The following is a 21622-nucleotide window of genomic DNA, read 5'->3' as shown; positions in this document are numbered from 1 at the left end:
GGTTAGTCTGCGTTTTTCGTCAAGCCACTGTCAATGTGAGAGAACTCGTGTCCAGCTTATAAGCCAATACTTGCAAAAACCACAAGTGAAGATTAACAATCTTTGGACAACACCCACCAGTGGGACTCGAACCCAGAAAGCACAACTACCTTCCAGTAGCGGCCATAACTAGTACGCTTTAACCCACTACACCATCAGACCCTACAAAGAAGTAGAAACTTCGAGATATATATACATCTCAAACATCTCCACTTCCCGAGGGCACCAGATGAGTGTGAGGTTAGTCTGCGTTTTTCGTCAAGCCACTGTCAATGTGAGAGAACTCGTGTCCAGCTTATAAGCCTATACTTGCATAAACCACAAGTGAAGATTAACAATCTTTGGACAACACCCACCAGTGGGACTCGAACCCAGAAAGCACAACTACCTTCCAGTAGCTGCCATAACTAGTACGCTTTAACCCACTACACCATCAGACCCTACAAAGAAGTAGAGACTTCGAGATATATATACATCTCAAACATCTCCACATCCCGAGGGCACCAGATGAGTGTGAGGTTAGTCTGCGTTTTCCTATACTTCCATAAACCACAAGTGACGATTAACAATCTATGGACAACACCCACCAGTGGGACTCGAACCCAGAAAGCACAACTACCTTCCAGTAGCTGCCATAACTAGTACGCTTTAACCCACTACACCATCAGACCCTACAAAGAAGTAGAGACTTCGAGATATATATACATCTCAAACATCTCCACTTCCCGAGGGCACCAGATGAGTGTGAGGTTAGTCTGCGTTTTCCTATACTTCCATATAACCACAAGTGAAGATTAACAATCTTTGGACAACACCCACCAGTGGGACTCGAACCCAGAAAGCACAACTACCTTCCAGTAGCTGCCATAACTAGTACGCTTTAACCCACTACACCATCAGACCCTACAATGAAGTAGAGACTTCGAGATATATATACATCTCAAACATCTCCACTTTCCGAGGGCACCAGATGAGTGTGAGGTTAGTCTGAGTTTTCGTCAAGCCGCTGTCAATGTGAGAGAACTCGTGTCCAGCTTATAAGCCTATACTTGCATAAACCACAAGTGAAGATTAACAATCTTTGGATAACACCCACCAGTGGGACTCGAACCCAGAAAGCACAACTACCTTCCAGTAGCTGCCATAACTAGTACGCTTTAACCCACTACACCATCACACCCTACAAAGAAGTAGAGACTTCGAGATATATATACATCTCAAACATCTCCACTTCCCGAGGGCACCAGATGAGTATGAGGTTAGTCTGCGTTTTTCGTCAAGCCACTGTCAATGTGAGAGAACTCGTGTCCAGCTTATAAGCCTATACTTGCATAAACCACAAGTGAAGATTAACAATCTTTGGACAACACCCACCAGTGGGACTCGAACCCAGAAAGCACAACTACCTTCCAGTAGCTGCCATAACTAGTATGCTTTAACCCACTACACCATCAGACCCTACAAAGAAGTAGAGACTTCGAGATATATATACATCTCAAACATCTCCACTTCCCAAGGGCACTAGATGAGTGTGAGGTTAGTCTGCGTTTTTCGTCAAGCCACTGTCAATGTGAGAGAACTCATGTCCAGCTTATAAGCCTATACTTGCATAAACCACAAGTGAAGATTAACAATCTTTGAACAACACCCACCAGTGGGACTCGAACCCAGAAAGCACAACTACCTTCCAGTAGCTGCCATAACTAGTACGCTTTAACCCACTACACCATCCGACCCTACAAAGAAGTAGAGACTTCGAGATATATATACATCTCAAACATCTCCACTTCCCGAGTGCACCAGATGAGTGTGAGGTTAGTCTGCGTTTTTCGTCAAGCCACTGTCAATGTGAGAGAACTCGTGTCCAGCTTATAAGCCTATACTTGCATAAACCACAAGTGAAGATTAACAATCTTTGGACAACACCTACAAGTGGGACTCGAACCCAGAAAGCACAACTACCTTCCAGTAGCTGCCATAACTAGTACGCTTTAACCCACTACACCATCAGACCCTACAAAGAAGTAAAGACTTCGAGATATATATACATCTCAAACATCTCCACTTCCCGAGGGCACCAGATGAGTGTGAGGTTAGTCTGCATTTTTCGTCAAGCTACTGTCAATGTGAGAGAACTCGTGTCCAGCTTATAAGCCTATACTTGCATAAACCACAAGTGAAGATTAACAATCTTTGGACAACACCCACCAGTGGGACTCGAACCCAGAAAGCACAACTACCTTCCAGTAGCTGCCATAACTAGTACGCTTTAACCCACTACACCATCCGACCCTACAAAGAAGTACAGACTTCGAGATATATATACATCTCAAACATCTCCACTTCCCGAGTGCACCAGATGAGTGTGAGGTTAGTCTGCGTTTTTCGTCAAGCCACTGTCAATGTGAGAGAACTCGTGTCCAGCTTATAAGCCTATACTTGCATAAACCACAAGTGAAGATTAACAATCTTTGGACAACACCCACAAGTGGGACTCGAACCCAGAAAGCACAACTACCTTCCAGTAGCTGCCATAACTAGTACGCTTTAACCCACTACACCATCAGACCCTACAAAGAAGTAAAGACTTCGAGATATATATACATCTCAAACATCTCCACTTCCCGAGGGCACCAGATGAGTGTGAGGTTAGTCTGCATTTTTCGTCAAGCTACTGTCAATGTGAGAGAACTCGTGTCCAGCTTATAAGCCTATACCTGCATAAACCACAAGTGAAGATTAACAATCTTTGGACAACACCCACCAGTGGGACTCGAACCCAGAAAGCACAACTACCTTCCAGTAGCTGCCATAACTAGTACGCTTTAACCCACTAAACCATCAGACCCTACAAAGAAGTAGAGACTTCAAGATATATATACATCTCAAACATCTCCACTTCCCGAGGGCACCAGATGAGCGTGAGGTTAGTCTGCGTTTTTCGTCAAGCCACTGTCAATGTGAGAGAACTCGTGTCCAGCTTATAAGCCTATACTTGCATAAACCACAAGTGAAGATTAACAATCTTTGGACAACACCCACCAGTGGGACTCGAACCCAGAAAGCACAACTACCTTCCAGTAGCTGCCATAACTAGTACGCTTTAACCCACTACACCATCAGACCCTACAAAGAAGTAGAGACTTCGAAATATATATACATCTCAAACATCTCCACTTCCCGAGGGCACCAGATGAGTGTGAGGTTAGTCTGCGTTTTTCGTCAAGCCACTGTCAATGTGAGAGAACTCGTGTCCAGCTTATAAGCCTATACTTGCATAAACCACAAGTGAAGATTAACAATCTTTGGACAACACCCACAAGTGGGACTCGAACCCAGAAAGCACAACTACCTTCCAGTAGCTGCCATAACTAGTACGCTTTAACCCACTACACCATCAGACCCTACAAAGAAGTAAAGACTTCGAGATATATATACATCTCAAACATCTCCACTTCCCGAGGGCACCAGATGAGTGTGAGGTTAGTCTGCATTTTTCGTCAAGCTACTGTCAATGTGAGAGAACTCGTGTCCAGCTTATAAGCCTATACCTGCATAAACCACAAGTGAAGATTAACAATCTTTGGACAACACCCACCAGTGGGACTCGAACCCAGAAAGCACAACTACCTTCCAGTAGCTGCCATAACTAGTACGCTTTAACCCACTAAACCATCAGACCCTACAAAGAAGTAGAGACTTCAAGATATATATACATCTCAAACATCTCCACTTCCCGAGGGCACCAGATGAGCGTGAGGTTAGTCTGCGTTTTTCGTCAAGCCACTGTCAATGTGAGAGAACTCGTGTCCAGCTTATAAGCCTATACTTGCATAAACCACAAGTGAAGATTAACAATCTTTGGACAACACCCACCAGTGGGACTCGAACCCAGAAAGCACAACTACCTTCCAGTAGCTGCCATAACTAGTACGCTTTAACCCACTACACCATCAGACCCTACAAAGAAGTAGAGACTTCGAAATATATATACATCTCAAACATCTCCACTTCCCGAGGGCACCAGATGAGTGTGAGGTTAGTCTGCGTTTTTCGTCAAGCCACTGTCAATGTGAGAGAACTCGTGTCCAGCTTATAAGCCTATACTTGCATAAACCACAAGTGAAGATTACCAATCTTTGGACAACACCCACCAGTGGGACTCGAACCCAGAAAGCACAACTACCTTCCAGTAGCTGTCATAACTAGTACGCTTTAACCCACTACACCATCAGACCCTACAAAGAAGTAGAGACTTCGAGATATATATACATCTCAAACATCTCCACTTCCCGAGGGCACCAGATGAGTGTGAGGTTAGTCTGCGTTTTTCGTCAAGCCACTGTCAATGTGAGAGAACTCGTGTCCAGCTTATAAGCCTATACTTGCATAAACCACAAGTGAAGATTAACAATCTTTGGACAACACCCACCAGTGGGACTCGAACCCAGAAAGCACAACTACCTTCCAGTAGCTGCCATAACTAGTACGCTTTAACCCACTACACTATCAGACCCTACAAAGAAGTAGAGACTTCGAGATATATATAAGAAGTGGAGATGTGTGAACATCTAAACTCATGAAGAGGAGATGTATATATATATCTCGAAGTCTCTACTTCTTTGTAGGGTCTGATGGTGTAGTGGGTTAAAGCGTACTAGTTATGGCAGCTACTGGAAGGTAGTTGTGCTTTCTGGGTTCGAGTCCCACTGGTGGGTGTTGTCCAAAGATTGATATATATATTTATATATATATATATATATATATATATATATATATATATATATATATATATATATATATATATATATATGTATATATATATATATATATATATATATATATATATATATATATATATATATATATATATATAATATATATATATATATATATATATATATATATATATATATGTATATATATATATATATATATATATATATATATATATATATATATATATATATATATATATATATATATATATATAAAAGTTTGTGAGGGTACCACCTCTGGTGCCAATGTGGGGACCCATAGCCTCGGAGAAGAAAATAAAAAGTATTCAGAGGAGACCTTGTGGTTTCTCACTGAACACTAATATTATCTTCTCCTACCACCCCCATTCTTTTGTATGTACACATATATATTTACTTTATTTGAACTTTGTTACAAAAAAGGAGTTACATATGGGTTACAAAGATGGTTATCATAGGTTGTCGAGTTCCTCCAGCTCCTCAGATGGCGGGCAGGAACCCTGGATGCAGTGCGCATTTCCCCTCTGTATCGCCACACTGAGGCGCTGGAAAAGAAAGGTTGCAGCTCTTGGGTCCCTTGTGGTTTCAATGAGCCTAGAACCCAGTTCCTTCAAAAAACTGGTAGCACTTTTACCCCAGGCGCCGAGTGTCTCAGAAGCAATGGGGACAAAATTGTAGTGTTCATCCAGTTCTCTATACTTAGAGGAATTGGCTGCTTCCCTGTGAGTGGCAGCGCCACCTGATTGTGCAACACTGAGGTTAATGTAGGTGTTAGCCAGGGTTGATACGCACGTGTAGTCCCATACCAACTGCTTGCCATTCTTCCAGGGGTTCACTGTGATACCATCCGGGCAACCAATAAGAGCATCAGAGTTACGGGGCGTTAGGTAACTTTTTTCTCTTTCAGCTGGGCATCCAGCTGTGGTGAGGCTCCTCTTGATGATGTCGTTAACTTCATTGTGCCTCGAGTGCCATCCCCCTGTGCTTTGGCAGAGTAGGCCATGGTGGCCGTACCTGTCAGCCACCACCTCGCCGCAAATATATATATATATATATATATATATATATATATATATATATATATATATATATATATATATATATATATATATATATATATATATATATATATATATTTTGGTAGCAGTCTTTCCTGTAGACATATATTATTAAATATGACCGAATAAGTAAGATTAATAATTCTAACACGAATTTTCTCAATCTTTCGTACATTTCTTTTCACTGTTGGAGGTAATTCAAAAATCAATTCTCCAAAATTCATTTTTATTTCTAGTCTGACGCAACACTTGAGCGCGTTTCGTAAAACTTATTACATTTTCAAGGACTTTACACATACACAACTGAATAGAATTTACATATCTCCGATTTGTTTATATCTACATTTGAGTGAGGTGGATGGGGTGAGGTGGTATTTAACAGGGTATTAATTTCATCAACACAAGACAGAACACGAAACAATGGGTATTGAAATGGAAGTGATTGTTGAAAGCCTATTGGTCCATATTTCTTGATGCTTCTATATTGGAGCGGAGTCTTGAGGTAGGTAGAATATAGTTGTGCATTAATTGGCTGTTGATTGCTGGTGTTGACTTCTTAATGTGTAGTGCCTCGCAAACGTCAAGCCGCCTGCTATCGCTGTATCTATCGATGATTTCTGTGTTGTTTACTAGGATTTCTCTGGCGATGGTTTGGTTGTGGGAAGAGATTATATGTTCCTTAATGGAGCCCTGTTGTTTATGCATCGTTAAACGCCTAGAAAGAGATGTTGTTGTCTTGCCTATATACTGGGTTTTTTGGAGCTTACAATCCCCAAGTGGGCATTTGAAGGCATAGACGACGTTGGTCTCTTTTAAAGCGTTCTGCTTTGTGTCTGGAGAGTTTCTCATGAGTAGGCTGGCCGTTTTTCTGGTTTTATAGTAAATCGTCAGTTGTATCCTCTGACTTTTGTCTGTAGGGATAACGTTTCTATTAACAATATCTTTCAGGACCCTTTCCTCTGTTTTATGAGCTGTGGAAAAGAAGTTCCTGTAAAATAGTCTAATAGGGGGTATAGGTGTTGTGTTAGTTGTCTCTTCAGAGGTTGCATGGTGTTTCACTTTCCTTCTTATGATGTCTTCGACGAAACCATTGGAGAAGCCGTTGTTGACTAGGACCTGCCTTACCCTACAGAGTTCTTCGTCGACTTGCTTCCATTCTGAGCTGTGGCTTAGAGCATGGTCGACATATGCGTTAACAACACTCCTCTTGTACCTGTCTGGGCAGTCGCTGTTGGCATTTAGGCACATTCCTATGTTCGTTTCCTTAGTGTAGACTGCAGTGTGGAAACCTCCGCTCGATTCTTTCCTCCTTCTGCAATAACATTATATGGAGGACCTATGGCAATTCCACGACCAAGAGATGGCTTCCTGAACCTTGCAGGAATTAACCTCACTGAGGACCAAGTCACTCTCCTAAATCTGGGCATAAACTGTCATGTTATGTCCAGACCGAGTGAGATGGTCCGGAAAGTAGAGTTGGAAATTCTGTTGGACGACATATTCGACCTCGAGACACAAATGAAGGTCACTACCAATAATACCGTACAAGCAGAACTTATTGCAGAAGGAGGAAAGAATCGAGGCAATTACAGAAGCACCATACTGTCCCCCGAGCTCAAAGCGGCAGCTAAAATCCTTCGTGAGAACAAGGAGATAGTTGTCAGGAGAGGTGACAAGTCGCCAATATATGTCATTCTTAAAAAAGACGAATATCTGGCGAAAATGAACCTCATACTCTCTGACCAAACTAAGTTCCAAAGGGTAACGAAGGACACTACAGCCGAATTGAAAGCAAAGGTCAACAAACTGATCGAAACTGTGAACGCCAAGAAATCCGCACTCCACTAGCCAAAGATCATTGGGGAATATAAACCTGGATATGCGTATGGAAATGTCAAGACACACAAGCCTGGAAACCCACTTCGGCCAATCATTAGCCAGATACCCACACCCATGTACAGACTGGCGGAGCGACTCAACGGCCTGCTGACTCCTTATGTTCCTTGCGCCTTCAGCCTGAAGTCTCCAAAGGAATTTGTTGACTTACTGCAGGGCACATGGGCCACAGGGATAAGAGCATCGTTGGACGTAGAATCGCTGTTTACCAACGGACCTGTGGACGAGACAATCGGGATGATAGCCGACAGAGTGTATCGTGATCCAGCCTGTACTTCTCTTGACATACCCGAGAATATTCTAAGGAAACTACTCCAAGCTTGTACTAAAGAGGCACCCTTCTTGAGAACGGATGGGCACATGTATAAGCAAGTAGATGGGGTCGCCATGGGTTCTCCCCTAGGTGTCCTGTTTGCAAACTTCTACATGGGTACCATCGAGCAAAAAGTCTTAGTCGACATGAACTTGAAACCGGCCATATACTGCAGGTATGTTGACGACATTTTTACACAGGTACCTGATGTCAGATATCTGCAGGAGCTGAAGGAGGCATTTGAGCAGAGTTCCGTGCTGCGTTTCACTTACAAGATGGAAAAGGATGGGAAGCTGCCCTTTCTAGATGTAACAGTCATGGAAAAGAGCGGAGGTTTCCACACTGCAGTCTACAGTAAGGAGACGAACATAGTAATGTGCCTAAATGCCAACAGCGACTGCCCAAACAGGTACAAGAGGAGTGTTGTTAACGCATATGTCGACCGTGCTCTAAGCCACAGCTCAGAATGGAAGCAAGTCGACAAAGAACTCTGTAGGGTAAGGCAGGTCCTAGTCAACAACGGCTTCTCCAATGGTTTCGTCGAAGACATCATAAGAAGGAAAGTGAAACGCCATGCAACCTCTGAAGAGACAACTTACACAACACCTATACCCCCTATTAGACTATTTTACAGGAACTTCTTTTCCACAGCTCATAAAACAGAGGAAAGGGTCCTGAAAGATATTGTTAATAGAAACGTTATCCCTACAGACAAAAATCAGAGGATACAACTGACGATTTACTATAAAACCAGAATAACAGCCAGCCTACTCATGAGAAACTCTCCAGACACAAAGCAGAACGCTTTAAAAGAGACCAACGTCGTCTATGCCCTCAAATGCCTACGTGGGGACTGTAAGCTCCAAAAAACCCAGTATATAGGCAAGACAACAACATCTCTTTCTAGGCGTTTAACGATGCATAAACAACAGGGCTCCACTAAGGAACATATAATCTCTTCCCACAACCAAACCATCGCCAGAGAAATCCTAGTAAACAACACAGAAATCATCGATAGATACAGCGATAGCAGGCGGCTTGACATTTGCAAGGCACTACACGTTAAGAAGTCAACACCAGCAATCAACAGCCAATTAATGCACAACTATATTCTACCCACCTCAAGACTCCGCTCCTATATAGAAGCATCAAGAAATATGGACCAATAGGCTTTCTACAATCACTTCCATTTCAATACCCATTGTTTCATGTTCTGTCTTGTGTTGATGAAATTAATATCCTATTAATGCCACCTCTTGTTCTGTCTTGTGTTGATGATATTAATACCCTATTAATGCCACCTCACCCCATCCACCTCACTCAAATGTAGATATAAACAAAATCGGAGATGCGTAAGTTCTATTCAGTTGTGTATTTGTAAACTAAAGTCTTTGAAAATGTAATAAGTTTTACGAAACGCGCTCGTGTCGCGTCAGACTAGAAATAAAAATGAATTTTGGAGAATTGATTTTTGAATTACCTCCAACAGTGAAAAGAAATGTACGAAAGATTGAGAAAATTCGTGTTAGAATTATTAATCTTACTTTTTCGGTCATATTTAATAATATATATATATATATATATATATATATATATATATATATATATATATATATATATATATATATATATATATATATATATATATATATATATATATATATATATATATATTGGTGTATACTGGCAGCAGGTTTTCTTTCAAACATGTTTCATTGAATATGACCGCATATTCTGTATTTATTATTTTTTTGGTTTAGGGCTTCTATCCCTCTAACTATTTTCTTAGCATCAGGGCTTAATTCCAATTAAGCCCTGATGCTAAGAAAATAGTTAGAGGGATAGAAGCCCTAAAACAAAAAATAATAAATACAGAATATGCGGTCATATTCAATGAAACATATATATATATATATATATATATATATATATATATATATATATATATATATATATATATATATATATATATATATATATATATATATATGTATATATATATATTTTAGTATATTTTGGTAGCAGTCTTTCTTGTAGACATATATTATTAAATATGACCGAAAAAGTAAGATTAATAATTCTAAAACGAATTTTCTCATATATGGTCCTTATATGAAATAGATATTAATTTACTTACATCTTTGCCTGGACGGGGAGGAGAGTGGTCGGTTTCGTTGCTATTTCAATAATACGTGGTGGGGGGGGGAGGTGAAGCATCCTTTTATTGACTCAGAACAGTGGGGGGCGACGTTGCCACATACAACACCTCTCAGTCCATTTTTGTAAGAGAAGTGTTAGGCCTGCTGCAGAAAACTTTTTTTTCTCTCGTCTGGAGGTCATCACTAGGGGACTTCTACTTCAAAAAAACATCAGGAGGACTGGCTATGCCCTGAAGGAGTGGCATTCCTTGGTGGGTGAATACACACACACACAAGACTGAGGAAAACAGAAGGGGCATATACAGAAAGTGACAAGGAAATCTGCGAGGTACTGAATGCAAATTTCCATGGAGTGCTCACAACCGAGCCTGAGCAGCTCCCATTGTTAGAAGCAATTACCCTAGACGAAAGACTATCAGATAGAGGTGACAGCAGAGGAGGTAATGAAACAGTTGACAACACTGGATGCAAATAAAGATGTTGGACCAGACAAAGTATCACCGTGGATACTGAAAGAGGCAGCGCAGGCTCTCAGCGTGCCTCTGGCAATGATCTTTAATGAGTCACTTATGTCGGGAGAATTGCCCAGTTGCTGGAAGGAGGCAAATGTCGTACCGATTTTCAAGAAAGGTGATAGGGAGGAGGCACTTAACTACAGACCCGTATCACTGACAAGCATCCCCTGCAAAATACTTGAAAGAATAATTAGGCTAAGACTTGTTGAGCACCTGGAGAGCATTGGGTTTGTAAACAAGCACCAACATGGGTTCTGGACAGGGAAATCATGCCTAACAAACCTTTTAGAATTCTATGATAAAGTAACAAGGATAAGGCAGGACAGAGAAGGCTGGGCAGACTGCATATTTCTTGACTGCCAAAAGGCCTTTGATACAGTACTGCACATGAGACTGCTATACAAACTTGAGAGGCAGGCGGAAGTAAGCGGAAAGGCCTTAGTATGGGTGAAGAACTACCTAACAGGAAGGAGCCAGAGGGTAATGGTAAGGGGCGAGAAGTCAGATTGGCAAACAGTAACAAGTGGAGTACCTCAAGGATCGGTGCTGGGACCAATTCTCTTTCTAATTTACGTAAATGATATGTTTACAGGAGTGGAATCATACATGTCAATGTTTGCGGATGACGCAAAATTAATGAGAAGAGTTGTGACAGACGAGGATTGTAGGATCCTCCAAGAGGACTTAAACAGGTTGCAGAGATGGTCAGGGAAATGGCTACTGGAGTTTAACACCAGTAAATGTAAGGTTATGAAAATGGGATCAGGTGATGGGAGACGAAAGGGACAGTTCACAATGAAAGGGAACAGCCTACCTGTAATGATTCGAGAAAGAGACCTGGGAGTGTATGTGACACCTAATCTAACTCCTGAGGCACATATAAATAGGATAACGACAGCAGTGTACTCTGCACTGGCGAAAATTAGAACTTCATTCAGAAATCAAAATGAGGAGGCTTTTAGGGCGCTTTACACTGCCTACGAGAGACCCGTCTTAGAGTATGCCACGCCATCATGGAGCCTCCACTTGAAGAAACACATAAAGAAACTGGAGAAGGTTCAGAGGTTTGCGTTGAGGCTTGTCCCAGAGCTACGAGGGATGGGATATGAAGAGCGTCTGCAGGAACTGAACCTTACGACACTAGAGAAAAGAAGGGAGAGAGGAGATATGATAGGGACAAATAAAATACTCAGGGGAATTGACAAAGTGGAAATAGATGAAATGTTCACACGTAATAATAACGAGGGGACATGGGTGGAAACTGGAAACTCAGAAGAGTCACAGAGATGTTAGGAAGTTTTCTTTTAGCGTGAGATTAGTGGAAAAATGGAATGCACTTGGGGAACAGGTTGTGGAAGTAAATACTATTCATACTTTTAAAACTAGGTATGATAGGGAAATGGGAAAGGAGTCATTGCTGTAAACAACCGATAGCTGGAAAGTAGGGATCCAAGAGTCAATGCTCGATCCTGCAAGCACAAATAGGTGAGTACACACAAACACACACAAGAAAGGCAAGAAAGAGAAGGGTGGGCAGACTGTATATTTTTTGATTGTCAGAAAGCCTTTGATACAGTGCCACACAAGAGGCTAGTGCGAAAGTTGGAGATGCAGGCTGGAGTGAAAGGGAAGGTACTCCGGTGGATAGAGGAGTACCTAAGCAACAGGAGACAACGAGTCTGTGTGAGGGGTGAGGTCTCAGATTGGCGAGACGTTAGAAGTGGAGTCCCGCAAGGGTCAGTCCTTGGACCTATACTGTTTCTGGTATATGTAAATGATCTCCCAGAGGGTATACATTCGTTCCTCTCAATGTTTGCCGACGATGCAAAAATTATGAGGAGGATTGAAACAGAGGATGATAGTAGGAGGCTACAAGATGACCTAGATAGACTGAGTGAATGGTCCAACAAATGGCTGTTGAAGTTCAACCCGAGTAAATGAAAAGTAATGAAACTAAGCAGTGGAAACAGGAGGCCAGACACAGGATACAGAATAGGAGATGAAGTACTTAATGAAACAGACAGAGAGAAAGATCTAAGAGTTGATATCACACCAAACGTGTCTCCTGAAGCCCCATATAAAGAGAATAACGTCTGCGGCATATACGAGGCTGGCTAACATCAGAACGGCGTTCAGGAACCTGTGTAAGGAATCATTCAGAATCTTGTACACCACATATGTAAGACCTATCCTGGAGTATGCGGCCCCAGCATGGAGCCCGTACCTTGTCAAGCACAAGACGAAGCTGGAAAAAGTCCAAAGGTATGCTACTAGACTAGTCCCAGAACTAAGAGCCATGAGTTATGAGGAAAGGCTGCGGGAAATGCACCTTACGACACTGGAAGACAGAAGAGTAAAGGGGGACATGATCACAACCTACAAAATCCTCTGGGGAATTGACCGGGTAAACAAGGATGAACTATTCAACACTGGAGGGACGCGAACAAGGGGACACAGGTGGAAGCTGAGTACCCAAATGAGCCACAGAGACATTAGAAAGAACTTTTTCAGTGTCAGAGTAGTTAGTAAATGGAATGCACTAGGAAGTGATGTGGTGGAGGCTGACTCCATACACAGTTTCAAATGTAGATATGATAGAGCCCAGTAGGCTCAGGAATCTGTACACCAGTTGACTGACGGTTGAGAGGCGGGACCAAAGAGCCAAAGCTCGACCCCCGCAAGCACAATTAGGTGAATACACACACACACACACACACACACACACACACACACACTCACACTCACACACACATGCACACTAAGGCCATCACTAGGGGACTTCTACTTCAAAAAAAAAAAAACATCAGAAGGACTGGCTATGCCCTGAGGGAGTAGCATTTCTTGGTGGGTGAATACACACACACACACACACTCACTCACACACACTCACACACACACTCACACACACCCACTCATTCTCACTCTCATATATATATATATATATATATATATATATATATATATATATATATATATATATATATATATATATATATATATATATATATATGTATATATATATATATATATATATATATATATATATATATATATATATATATATATATATATATATATATATATATATATATATAACTGAAAACTCACACCCCAGAAGTGACTCGAACCCATACTCCCAGAAGCAACGCAACTGGTATGTACAAGACGCCTTAATCCACTTGACCATCACGACCGGACATAATGAGGTGATAGCCGAGGCTATATGAACCTCATTATGTCCGGTCGTGATGGTCAAGTGGATTAAGGCGTCTTGTACATACCAGTTGCGTTGCTTCTGGGAGTATGGGTTCGAGTCACTTCTGGGGTGTGAGTTTTCAGTTGCATATGTCCTGGGGACCATTCAGGCTTGTTCGCATATATATATATATATATATATATATATATATATATATATATATATATATATATATATATATATATATATCGTACCTAGTAGCCAGAACGCCCTTCTCTGCCTACTATGCAAGGCCCGATTTGCCTAATAAGCCAGGTTTTCATGAATTAATTGTTTTTGGACTACCTAACCTAACCTAACTTTTTGGGCTACCTTACCTAACCTAACCTATAAAGATTGGTTAGGTCAGGTTAGGTAGGGTTGGTTAGGTTTGGTCATATATCTACGTTAATTTTACCTACAATAAAAAAAATGACCTCATACATAATGAAATTGGTAGCTTTATCATTTCATAAGAAAGAAATTAGAGAAAATTCATTATATCAGGAAAACTTGGCTTATTAGGCAAATCGGGCCTTGAAAAGTAGGCCGAGAAATGCGTTCTGGCTACTAGGTACGACATATATATATATATATATATATATATATATATATATATATATATATATATATATATGAACCCTACGTCAACACAACAATTGTGAGGGTTCATTGACGGTTCCTGTAGAGAGAGAAGGCCCACAGGTCCCCCCGGCACCCCCACACATCCCAGCAAACTTCATATCATCAGATGACCTCCTGGGGGCCATCAAAGCATCCACCACCAGAACTCTTCCCCACATTCCTAAAGCAGCGCGCCCATTTGCAGCAGGGAAATATACAGACCTTTTAAGGAAAGTAAATGAACGGTCTGAAAATCTTAATGCTGCAGCCACCATCAAAGCATGGCATAATTTGCTCCTGTTTGGCAATATTTGCTTAGGCGTACCTGCAAGAGGAGGCAAGTCGCTAGCCTCATCACTCACTAGGGCAATAAATAATTTCCCCAGAGCTGACAACTTGATCCCCATCCCTCCTCAACGCAAAAACCGTCGTGGCAGACCCAAGAGTTCCAATGACAATTTTAAACTTGGAACACAAGTGACCAAAAAAATTGAAGAGGGCAACACAGTAGGGGCAATTAGGTTACTTACCAGCGAAGACACAATCGCCCCTAGAAATACCGCTACCGCCAACTCGCTGAGAGAGAAGCACCCTCCTAGAGTACCATGGGAACCCACTGCTCAGGACACAAATGTCCCAGACATGGGACCTCTATTCCTCCAAGCGTCAGAGGTATACAAAGCCATCATGTCATTTCCGCCAGGCTCGGCAGGGGGATACACTGGAGTAAGACCTCAGCACCTCAAGGAGATGGTAAATCCAGTTCTCGGAGAAGTTGCCGAGACACTATTGTCAGAGGTCACGAAGTTTGTCAACGACTGCCTCTCTGGGTTGATCCCAGATACAATAAAACCCTTTTTCTTTGGAGCATCCCTTTGTGCCCTCAAGAAGAAAGATGGTGGAGTCAGACCCATTGCCGTGGGTAACACACTTCGGCGCCTTGTTGCTAGGGCAGCTGTCAGAAAAATTAGCATAGACGCTGCGACGATGCTTCGACCCCATCAACTAGGTTTTGGTGTCCCCCATGGCTGTGAAGCAGCAGCTCATGCAGCACGAGCCTATATAAAGCACCTCCCAGAAAATAAGGCATTAATTAAATTAGACTTTAAAAATGCCTTCAACCAGGTAAAAAGGGATGTGGTACTGGAAGCAGTTCGAACAAGCTTTCCTTCTCTACTCCCCTTCGTCTCAGCAGGGTACAGTAGGGAATCGACGCTGCTGTTTGGGGAACATGAAGTTGTTTCTGCAGAAGGTGTCCAGCAGGGAGACCCACTTGCCCCTTTTCTTTTTTGCATGGCTGTTAAAGAGGTCACAAGCAGGTTGACCAGTGAACTCAACATCTGGTTCCTGGACGATGGCACCCTGGCAGGGACACAGGAGTCCCTGCTAGAAGATCTACAGCTGGTGAAATCTAAGGGAGAGGAGTTAGGACTCACCCTAAACCCATTAAAGTGTGAAATCATCTCATCTAGCCAACCAACCATAGATGCAGTGCGAACCATATTGCCAGGAGCCCAAGTGATCGCTCCCACCGACAGTGTGCTGCTAGGGGCACCTCTGGGCTCGAGCGCCATTGAGGTAGTCCTCGAAGAAAAGCTGAACGACCTGAGGAGGATGGAGGGAAGAATAGGGGCTTTGGACGCCCACGATGCTCTGTACCTTCTCACAAGGTGCCTGGCTTTGCCCAGACTGACCTATTTCCTAAGGTGTGCTCCCTCCTTCGACAGCCCAAAATTAACAGAATATGACACACTCCTAAGGTCAATAACCGTGAAAGTGTTAAACCTCTCCCTGCAAGATGACCAATGGGACCAAGCAACGCTCCCAGTTAGACTCGGGGGGATAGGTATTCGCAAGGCGACCCAGTTAGCATTGCCGGCATTCTTATCCTCGACCAGTGCAACAGGTGAATTAGTTAAGGAAATACTACCGGAACACCTAAGAGACTTCATTGGGATTCATGATCCCAAATTCGCGGAAGGAGCCGGTCAGTGGGACACTCTTGTCAACTCTCATCCTCGACCGACTTTTCCAAATGACTGCAAACAGTCCAAATGGGATAGCCCCATAGTGGAGAACATTGCCACATCATTGCTGGAGGCAGCTTCCAGGAAGGACAAAGCGCGTCTTCTAGCTGTGCAAGCTCCCCATGCCGGGGACTTCCTGTTGGCAGTCCCTAATTCCGCCTTGGGGACCCGCCTGGACCATCGGACCCTAAGTATTGGTGTTGCTCTGCGCCTTGCCGCCCCTATCTCCACCGAGCACCGGTGTATTTGCGGCCATGCACGGGCAGACCAATACGGCAGCCATGGTCTCATCTGTCGTAAGACACAGGGAAAGATTGCCAGACATGAAGCAGTCAATGACATCATCAAGAGAAGTTTGGCGTCAGCTGGGTGCCCAGAACAAAGGGAACCTCAGTTGTGCAGGCCTGACAACAGCCAAAAACGCCCAGATGGAGTCACCCTGCAGCCGTGGAGAGAAGGTAAACAGGTCGTGTGGGACTACACGTGTGCATCCACATTGGCTGATACCTATCTACCTTACAGCGCAGCTGAGGGAGGCGGGGCGGCTACCTTCAGGGAGACCCAGAAAACTAACAAGTACAGGGACCTAGAACGTTGTTACAGGTTCGTGCCAATAGGCTCTGAGACTCTGGGCGCCTGGGGTAAATGTGCACTTAAGTTCCTGAAGGAGCTGGGCGAGGAACTCATTGGGAAGACTAGAGACCCAAGAGCGGCCAGTTTTATGTTCCAGCGCCTCAGTGTCGCTGTTCAGAGGGGAAATGCGTGTTGTATCTTGGGTACGCACCCGACCCCCGAGGAGCTGGACGAGGTCTTTGAACACTGATTGGTATATTGTTATATTGTTATATAAGTGTGTGTTTTCTGTAAACTGTAACATTGCAATAAAATCAAATAAAAAAAAAAAAAAACAATAATAGGGGTGGTAGGAGAGGAAAAGATTAAAGTATTCAGTGAGAATCCACAAGGTCTTCTCTGAACACTATTTATTTTCTTCTTCGAGGATGTGGGTCCCTTTAATTAAACCAGTGGTGGTACCCCTATATATATATATATATATATATATATATATATATATATATATATATATATATATATATATATATATATATATATATATATATATATATAGGGGTACCACCACTGGTTTAATTAAAGGGACCCACATCCTCGAAGAAGAAAATAAATAGTGTTCAGTCTTCTCATTAATAGTCTTCTCTTCTCATAAATAGTCTTCTCATTACAGTTTCTGTGAGAAGTACTGGACCAATCAGGCTGTAATTGATATGGGGGACTGCAGGCCATGAAACAGTTTGTTGGATCAAGCAATCACAAGTCTAAGTCTAGCACTGGGTTGGGCTTGAGGAGTATCAGAACTCCCATCAGAATATCTTCCATAACACAACTTATTACACACAATTGTTGATGGAAGATGAGAGAGATTAAACAGTAACTTAACCTGATCTAAAGACCCAAATTAGTATTCCACGTGCAATAAATAAGGACACAATATATATAGATATATATATATATATATATATATATATATATATATATATATATATATATATATATATATATATATATATATATATATATATATATATAGATAGATATATATATATATATATATATATATATATATATATATATATATATATATATATATATATATATATATATATATATATATATATATATATATATATATATATATATATATATATATATATATATATATAATTAAATATGACCGAAAAAGTAAGATTAATAATTCTAACACGAATTTTCTCAATCTTTCGTACATTTCTTTTCACTGTTGGAGGTAATTCAAAAATCAATTCTCAAAAACTCATTTTTATTTCTAGGCTGACGCGACACGAGTGCGTTTCGTAAAACTTATTACATTTTCAAAGACTTTAGTTTACAAATACACAACTGAATAGAACTTACGCATCTCCGATTTTGTTTATATCTACATTTGACTGAGGTGGATGGGGTGAGGTGGAATTAATAGGGTATTAATTTCATCAACACAAGAAAGAACAAGAGGTGGCATTAATAGGGTATCTGGTCCATATTTCTTGATGCTTCTATATTGGAGCGGAGTCTTGAGGAGGGTAGAATATAGTTGTGCATTAATTGGCTGTTGATTGCTGGTGTTGACCTCTTAATGTGTAGTGCCTCGCAAACGTCAAGCCGCCTGCTATCGCTGTATCTATCGATGATTTCTGTGTTGTTTACTAGGATTTCTCTGCCGATGGTTTGGTTGTGGGAAGAGATTATATGATCCTTAATGGAGCCCTGTTGTTTATGCATCGTAAAACGCCTAGAAAGAGATGTTGTTGTCTTGCCTATATACTGGGTTTTTTGGAGCTTACAGTCCCCAAGTGGGCATTTGAAGGCATAGACGACGTTGGTCTCTTTTAAAGCGTTCTGCTTTGTGTCTGGAGAGTTTCTCATGAGTAGGCTGGCCGTTTTTCTGGTTTTATAGTAAATCGTCAGTTGTATCCTCTGATTTTTGTCTGTTGGGATAACGTTTCTATTAACAATATCTTTGGAAGGTACTCCGGTGGATAGAGGAGTACCTAAGCATCAGGAGACAACGAGTCTGTGTGAGGGGTGAGGTCTCAGATTGGCGAGACGTTAGAAGTGGAGTCCCGCAAGGGTCAGTCCTTGGACCTATACTGTTTCTGGTATATGTAAATGATCTCCCAGAGGGTATACATTCGTTCCTCTCAATGTTTGCCGACGATGCAAAAATTATGAGGAGGATTGAAACAGAGGATGATAGATAGTAGGAGGCTACAAGATGACCTAGATAGACTGAGTGAATGGTCCAACAAATGGCTGTTGAAGTTCAACCCGAGTAAATGAAAAGTAATGAAACTAAGCAGTGGAAACAGGAGGCCAGACACAGGATACAGAATAGGAGATGAAGTACTTAATGAAACAGACAGAGAGAAAGATCTAAGAGTTGATATCACACCAAACGTGTCTCCTGAAGCCCCATATAAAGAGAATAACGTCTGCGGCATATACGAGGCTGGCTAACATCAGAACGGCGTTCAGGAACCTGTGTAAGGAATCATTCAGAATCTTGTACACCACATATGTAAGACCTATCCTGGAGCATGCGGCCCCAGCATGGAGCCCGTACCTTGTCAAGCACAAGACGAAGCTGGAAAAAGTCCAAAGGTATGCTACTAGACTAGTCCCAGAACTAAGAGCCATGAGTTATGAGGAAAGGCTGCGGGAAATGCACCTTACGACACTGGAAGACAGAAGAGTAAAGGGGGACATGATCACAACCTACAAAATCCTCTGGGGAATTGACCGGGTAAACAAGGATGAACTATTCAACACTGGAGGGACGCGAACAAGGGGACACAGGTGGAAGCTGAGTACCCAAATGAGCCACAGAGACATTAGAAAGAACTTTTTCAGTGTCAGAGTAGTTAGTAAATGGAATGCACTAGGAAGTGATGTGGTGGAGGCTGACTCCATACACAGTTTCAAATGTAGATATGATAGAGCCCAGTAGGCTCAGGAATCTGTACACCAGTTGACTGACGGTTGAGAGGCGGGACCAAAGAGCCAAAGCTCGACCCCCGCAAGCACAATTAGGTGAATACACACACACACACACACACACACACACACACTCACACTCACACACACATGCACACTAAGGCCATCACTAGGGGACTTCTACTTCAAAAAAAAAAAACATCAGAAGGACTGGCTATGCCCTGAGGGAGTAGCATTTCTTGGTGGGTGAATACACACACACACACACACTCACTCACACACACTCACACACACACTCACACACACCCACTCATTCTCACTCTCATATATATATATATATATATATATATATATATATATATATATATATATATATATATATATATATATATATATAACTGAAAACTCACACCCCAGAAGTGACTCGAACCCATACTCCCACAACTGGTATGTACAGGGACGCCTTAATCCGCTTGACCATCACGACCGGACAATAAGGAAGTGATAGCCGAGGCTATTTGAACCACTTCCCCGCCGGCACTCGGATGGTAATCTTGGGCATAGCATTTTATCAAATCACCTCATTCTTTGGGGCACACGTGAGGAACACAAATGCAACAGTTGTGGGAGTATGGGTTCGAGTCACTTCTGGGGTGTGAGTTTTCAGTTGTATATAGTCCTGGGGACCATTCAGGCTTGTTTGCATATATATATATATATATATATATATATATATATATATATATATATATATATATATATATATATATATGTGTATATATATATATATATATATATATATATATATATATATATATATATATATATATATATATATATATATATATATATATATATATATATCGTACCTAGTAGCCAAAACGCCCTTCTCTGCCTACTATGCAAGGCCCGATTTGCCTAATAAGCCAGGTTTTCATGAATTAATTGTTTTTGGACTACCTAACCTAACCTAACTTTTTTGGCTACCTTACCTAACCTAACCTATAAAGATTGGTTAGGTCAGGTTAGGTAGGGTTGGTTAGGTTTGGTCATATATCTACGTTAATTTTACCTGCAATAAAAAAAATGACCTCATACATAATGAAATTGGTAGCTTTATCATTTCATAAGAAAGAAATTAGAGAAAATATATTATATCAGGAAAACTTGGCTTATTAGGCAAATCGGGCCTTGAAAAGTAGGCCGAGAAATGCGTTCTGGCTACTAGGTACGACATATATATATATATATATATATATATATATATATATATATATATATATATATATATATATATATATATATATATATATATATATATATATACATATATATATATATATATATATATATATATATATATATATATATATATATATATATATATATATATATATATATATATATATATATATATAAATATATATATGAACCCTACGTCAACACAACAATTGTGAGGGTTCATTGACGG

The sequence above is a fragment of the Procambarus clarkii genome, chromosome 9 (genome assembly GCF_040958095.1).
Source record: "Procambarus clarkii isolate CNS0578487 chromosome 9, FALCON_Pclarkii_2.0, whole genome shotgun sequence".
Taxonomy (NCBI): Eukaryota; Metazoa; Arthropoda; class Malacostraca; order Decapoda; family Cambaridae; genus Procambarus; species Procambarus clarkii.
Note: the sequence above shows the minus strand (reverse complement) of the source record.